The following is a 6,445-nucleotide window of genomic DNA, read 5'->3' as shown; positions in this document are numbered from 1 at the left end:
GACTGATCCCCTACCTAAAGGAACCTCAGAACCTTCGGCCTCCAAGTCACTTAAACTGGCTCTTTTAAATACCAGATCTCTCTGTGGTAAAGCTCTATTAATTAATGATTTCATCACTGAGCATAATATTGATGATTTATTTCTGACAGAAATGAACCAATCGTACTAATTGTTCCTCCTAACTACAATTTTTTAAGTGAGAATAGAAAACATAATAAAGGAGGACACGTGGCTTCAATATTTAAGAATACCATAAAGTGTAGTAAAATCTCTTTGGTCATAAATGAACTTTAACACTAACTTTATACAAAACTCCAACATATGTGGAAGGTTTTGTGGCGACACTAGATGGAAACTCAGATTTTGTAGAAGTTTAGTTTTAGTAAATTGCTCAACGCCACCCTGGGAATTTCACCCAGAGATTATTACCTCTTGTTTAAGGCACACAGGTTCAGTTATGCAGGGATTAAAACATCTGAGACAGTTTCAAAATTATAAAAAAAATATTAAATTCTTTTGAAAATGTTCTTTTAAAAACTAATTTCTTTTTAAGAATGAAACAAAAGAAATCAAAGGAAATCAAAGAAAATAGAAGAGCTGCAGCAGCTGAGGTTACCGGCCGGAGGGGGCGCTATGGGGACGACATCCACCAAACACAGTAAATAAAAAAAATCCTTTAACACCAGACGCAGTGAGACAACCCAAACTCCAGAATCACAGCACGCAGAAGAGGAAGACACCGTCACCACACCAACACCGGACCTCAGCAACTGCAAACAAAAAACAGTTGACCAATATGACAATCTTAAAAAGAACAAAATCATCCCGACTAAATTAAGAAGAAAAGGGCTGTAAACAAAATAAGTAGAAAAATAGAAATCAGACAATACAAGTTAAAACATTAAGACCAGGTGTGGCCCTGCCACGCCTCAGTGGGAGATGAAATGGTTGCGCCGATGCCACACCCCAAACACCGCTTCAATGAGGGCGCATAACGCCTCCGCAGTCCAACTTTAGAACAATTGTGCAGAAATCCGGGAGATTTACGTAGACGGAGCAGAGCAAAGCCGAACAGATCAGGAAAACGAACGCAGACAGAGCAGCAATGGTTCAACTGTGGGGAACCTATAAAAAATTTGTCACCATTTTAAATAAAACTAGAAGAAACTGGAGCTTAGATGAGTGTTAATTTCTTACCTGCTGATCCACACAACATGCACACACACTCGCAGACCGAGGAAGAGAAGGAACGCAACGCAGTGGCGTTTTACCTACGATCACACTTCAGTTTAGATTTTCTGACCAAGATCAGCTAAAGTGCAGGGAGAGAGAACACCTACCACCAAAACATCAGCGCAACATGCACCAGCCAGCGATTTGTTGCTTTCCGCTGCCAGAGTCCACCGGACGCGAACCACACAGTGGGAGCACAAAGATGACACATGCCTGAATGAACGCCGCAGCTCCCTTATATACACCTCGCCCACTTTAAGAACCAGAACTTCTCACCTGGAAACTATTTGTGTGGAATTATGTATATTTCTATACCACTACAGTTTCTTTCCCATATGCATTGATTATGATTAATAATTGTCGTGATTTCAACATTCATGTTGACAACCTGAAGACCGAGGGGCAAAAAAGCTCCTTAATATATTAGAGGGTTTTGTTTTAACACAACATGTCAAACAAGCAACACACACTCATGGACACACAGTGGACCTGGTCATCAGTAAGGGTGTGAATATTTCCAATGTCTCTGTAACTGATGTCGCCTGTCGGATCACTTCCTGTTATCTTTGACAGTTCTTTATCCGTTAACCGACTTGGACAAAAAGCTACTATCACAAAATGTTCTCACAGAAAACACAGCAGAAACATTTCATCAAATCTACTCTTCTTCCTCGCCCTTATTGACGTAGATAAGTTGGTAGATGATTTTCAGTCTAAAATTTCATATATCATTTATTACATTGCCCCCATTAAAGTGAAGGTTGTGACTGGTAGGAAGAAATCTCCATGGAGAAATGCACAAACTGTTCAATTTGCAAGTCAACTCTGCCATATGGCCGAATGGAAACGGCGTAAAACTCAACTTCACATTTAATATGACATCTATAAAGAAAGATTACGTAACTATCACTCAACACTAAAACATGCAAGAGAGGCTTTCTTTGCAGATGTCATAAACAAAAACATTAACAATGATTGAGCCCTATTTGCTACTGTTGACAGGCTGACAAACCCTCCTATGACGTTACCACCTGAATTTCAATCTAATGCCGCCTGCAACAAGTTTTCCAGTTTCTTTTCAGAGAAAATTCAAAAGATCAGAGGATTAATCTGCACATCCACTCTAAAGCCAGTACCAATGCTGTGCCCAAACAAAACAAATGCAGGAACAATAACCCGATTTCAACTACTTCATTATAAAACCCTAGAAGAAATTATAAGTCAATTAAGCTCCAGTTCATGATGTCCTACCCACACATTTCTTTAAGAAAGTCCTGCCTGTCGTTGCTAATAGTAACTCATCGCTGTCTTCAGGTGTTTTCCCCCAGGCTTTGAAAACAGCAGTTATCAAACAACTGATAAAAAAAGAACAATCTGGACAAATCACTACTGCAGGATTACAGGCCGACCTCTGACCTCTGACCTCCCATTCATCAGCAAAGTTATTGAAAAAGCAGTTTGTAAACAATTAAATAGCTTCCTACAATAATGAATCGCTTTGACTCCTTCCAGTCTGGTTTTCGTGCTCACCACAGCACGGAGACGGCCCTAGTCAAAGTGTTCAATGACATCCATATAAATACAGACTATGGGAGAACCACAGTGCTGGTTCTGTTGGACCTCAGTGCAGCTTTTGACACTGCCGATCATGACATATTACTGAATCGACTGGAGAGTTGGGTCGGACTCTCCGGTCCAGTGCTCCACTGGTTTGAATCTTACATAAAGAACAGGGATTTCTTTGTTTCAATCGGAAACTTCTCATCAGAGAGGTCAAAGGTCACATGTGGGGTACCCCAAGGTTCAATCCTAGGACCCCTTCTTTTCAATATTTACATGCTCCCGCTGGCTCAGGTTATAACAGGAAATAAGATTCGCTACCATAACTACATGGATGATACACAGCTCTAGATCACGATGTCATCAGGTGACTCTGAACCCATCCAATCACTGAACAGATGCTTAGAACAGATAAATGTGTGGATGTGCCAAAACTTTCTCCAGCTGAACAGAAACAAAACCGAAGTTATTATCTTTGGACCTAAAAGATAGATTCTATGCACCACAAATTTGGAACAAACTTCCAGAAAACTGTAAAACATCTGAAACACTGAGTGCCTTTAAATCTCAACTTAAAACCCACCTGTTTAGAGTTGTTTTTGGACCTTAATCAATTACGAATTTAATGATGGCACTTGACCTAATGTAATGTTTTGATTGTTGATTCTATGTTGCATGACTTTGTATTTTTGTTTTTGTTATGATGTAAAGCACTTTGAAATGCCTTGCTGCTGAAATGTGCTATACAAATAAAATTTGATTTGATTTTAATTTTTTTATTTGACAGGTGCCATTGTGTCTATTGAACATGTGTGCTTGCGTGATGTTCAAAGTGCATAGCAGAGGTGACGAAACATCCCATATTCCCACCACCTCAAAAATTAATCCAGCATCTGTGGTTGCAGATGACTGATGTCATGCAATGCAGATGGGGGTCAGGAAGTAAATACAGCCTGTTTACTTCTGTTGACCCAGCTTCCAAATGCCTAAAGTCTGTCAGTGTTTCTTCCCAATGTATTATAAGTCTGGCGGGCCTCCAGGCTTTACTTGTGCCCCACCAGGCTTAGCATAGCTTATTTATTAAATATTTTTAAATGTTTGCATTTTTAAGACTTTATAGTTGGTGTTCATATATTAATCTTCCAACAACACATAATTATCAAGTGATATTTTCAAACTGCCTGTCAACTTTAAACATTTTTTAACTCAAAAACATGGCAGACCGCTGGATGAATGACTGCCCGAGTGCCCCAGTCACCAGACTTAGTACGTTTTCTGGGGGAAACCTTGTCTGTGTTGTTAGAATTGTTCTATTAGAGAGAAATATAAAAGTTATTTTCATGTTCTGAAGGTAGTTGGTTACAAGGGAGGTCATTTTAGAAAATGTACTGAAAAAAGATGAGAAAACTGGATTTCTAAATGTATGAATGTTTAGAAAGACAAACATTCATATGTAAGTCACAGTGAGTTGTCACTATTTCCCCATTCTCTCTGGCCACCAACCATGCTTTTAATGGGGTTTCTGTAGTTTGCTGTGAATGGTTGACCTGCATTGTAGAAATGCATTAAGACTCAACATCAACATACAACTCCAGCATGAATTTGGGCTTACAGAAGCTAAACAAATTATTTACAAGTAGAGCCAAACACATAGAAATAACATGGGTTAGGTTGTTGTTTGCATTAGTGATAGCATTGTCAGTGGCGCAACTGCACATTATTCAGGTGGATGCGAAAACATAAATCGTGGAGTGTAAAACTTGCTACATGTACCTCGTTATGTGCGAGAGGTGAAGGAGCGTGAGGCGTGCTGAACTGTATGGGAAAATATAATCGGCGCGTCGCCCCCTTCAGACGGGGTTTTGGCACCCCCTCTGGTGCTGCGCCCCTATGCGTTGCATACGCTGTACCCACTTTTTGCGCGTCTGAGCATTGTTATTATAGCACAAGTCACTACTCACCCAGACAGAACCAACTTGACAGCCATTTAATGCTTCTTTTGATCCTAAATTGTTGACCCAACCTGAAACAAAATAAATCTTGTTTCAGGTTGCTTCCAGGTTTTTGAAAGCTTTCATCTGGCTCGTTGTAGTAATGTGGTCTTCTGCACCAGATAGTCATGTTTATTTCCTCGATGCTAGGTAAATCCTCAAGATTTTATGACAAATCTTTTTTACCAAGACAACATGGATCATATCCTAAATATATCCATATTTTTTTGAGATACGTCATCTGTGTCAGCCTATTTGGGGCATTAATGTATTCGCTGTGATCCATTTTTCTCAGTTTTGAACCTGACAAATCCACTTCCTGACCGCCATCTGAATTTTGTGCATCATCCGGGTCACATGTCTGCAACCCAGCAATAAGGGCCTCCTGTGGAATGGTTCCATAAACCATTCCAAAAATGCTAAATCAAATTTTATTATTTTCTTGCTCAAGCTTTGTGTTGTTTTAAAAGATGATCATGAAAGTAGGGTATAAAGTAGCAAAATTCTTATAGGAAGAAAAGTGTAGGTGATGCTTGGCTGCTGAAAAGCCAAGCATCACTATTATTTTCCAAAAATAATTGTTTTGTAAAACTATTAGTTTTAGGACAGTAAGTCTTCTGACATGTGCTTTTTTTGGTTGACCTTAATCCTTATACTTCTTCTTCAGGCTTTGTGAGCTATGATAACCCAGTGTCATCACAAGCGGCCATCCAATCAATGAACGGTTTCCAGATCGGTATGAAAAGACTGAAGGTCCAACTAAAGCGTTCAAAGAATGATAGTAAGCCTTACTAGCATTGTTAAGGCTTATAGAACAAATTGTGTTAGTACATTAGTTACATGAATGAAGAATTATTTATTTAGCATTTAATGTACTGTCGCTTTCATTATAAAAGTACTAAATCACTTCATAGCTCTTAAAGCTTGCTGTGCTGTGAAAGTATATTCTTTTTTATACAAAAGACATTATCATAGGTTCTATACTAAACTGATGGTCATGTTTTGTAGAATTGTCTACAAAAACTGTATGAGTTTTTAAGTTAAATACATAATGTGATGCACAATAATTTTTTTCCCTGTTTTATCTGATGTCAGTGATCTGATAAGTTTCTCAATAGCAAACTATTCATGAAAATGTACTTTTTCCCTTTGTATAGTAGTTAAATTATTTACATTAGGTATTATTGAATGAGTTTTTTTATGTATTTCTGGTGTGTATATTAAAAAATTACAGAGTGGCACTTTGTGGACTTTATATATCCAGTAAATCTGCATTTGAAAGTTTGTAAAAGTATTATACTTTTTTGACCAACCAACCAAACCACCCATTTACATTTGCAAAGTAGACTGGTAAGAGTGAGAGAGGAAACACAAGGAAGCTGAAAATATTTCTAATACTAAAGAAACATTAAAGAAAACCTGGTGAACTAGAAGAGAAAAAGACACGAGGGAAGCTTTAACAAACCTAAGCAGAAACAAGGCTGATCTAACAATAATAAGAACTAAAGAACATATAGCTAGAGTAACTAGAAGACCTAAACAAAGAAATAACCTAACTAGAATCACTAAAGAAAGCTGGACATACATTCAGAAAAAAAGACTAACTAAACTAAAGTGAAAAAATAAGAAAACTAGAAACTCTATGGGGTGAGCTAGAAGGA

At 38.2% G+C, this 6,445-nt stretch overlaps 1 long non-coding RNA gene across 1 annotated transcript; it reads right to left on the bottom strand.

Moving 5' to 3' along the window:
- Positions 1 to 553: 553 nt before the first annotated feature.
- LOC106940803 (uncharacterized) lies at positions 554 to 1,468 on the bottom strand. Its single transcript, XR_001423205.1, has 2 exons — positions 1,367 to 1,468; positions 554 to 770 (listed from the first exon to the last, which is right to left on the bottom strand). It is a non-coding gene; the product is annotated as an uncharacterized LOC106940803 (long non-coding RNA).
- Positions 1,469 to 6,445: the final 4,977 nt, after the last annotated feature.

Source organism: Poecilia latipinna, unplaced genomic scaffold (genome assembly GCF_001443285.1).
Source record: "Poecilia latipinna isolate Pla-1442-1.1 unplaced genomic scaffold, P_latipinna-1.0 Scaffold3366, whole genome shotgun sequence".
NCBI classification, from domain to species: domain Eukaryota; kingdom Metazoa; phylum Chordata; class Actinopteri; order Cyprinodontiformes; family Poeciliidae; genus Poecilia; species Poecilia latipinna.
Note: the sequence above shows the minus strand (reverse complement) of the source record. Positions and strands in the feature narration are given on the sequence as shown.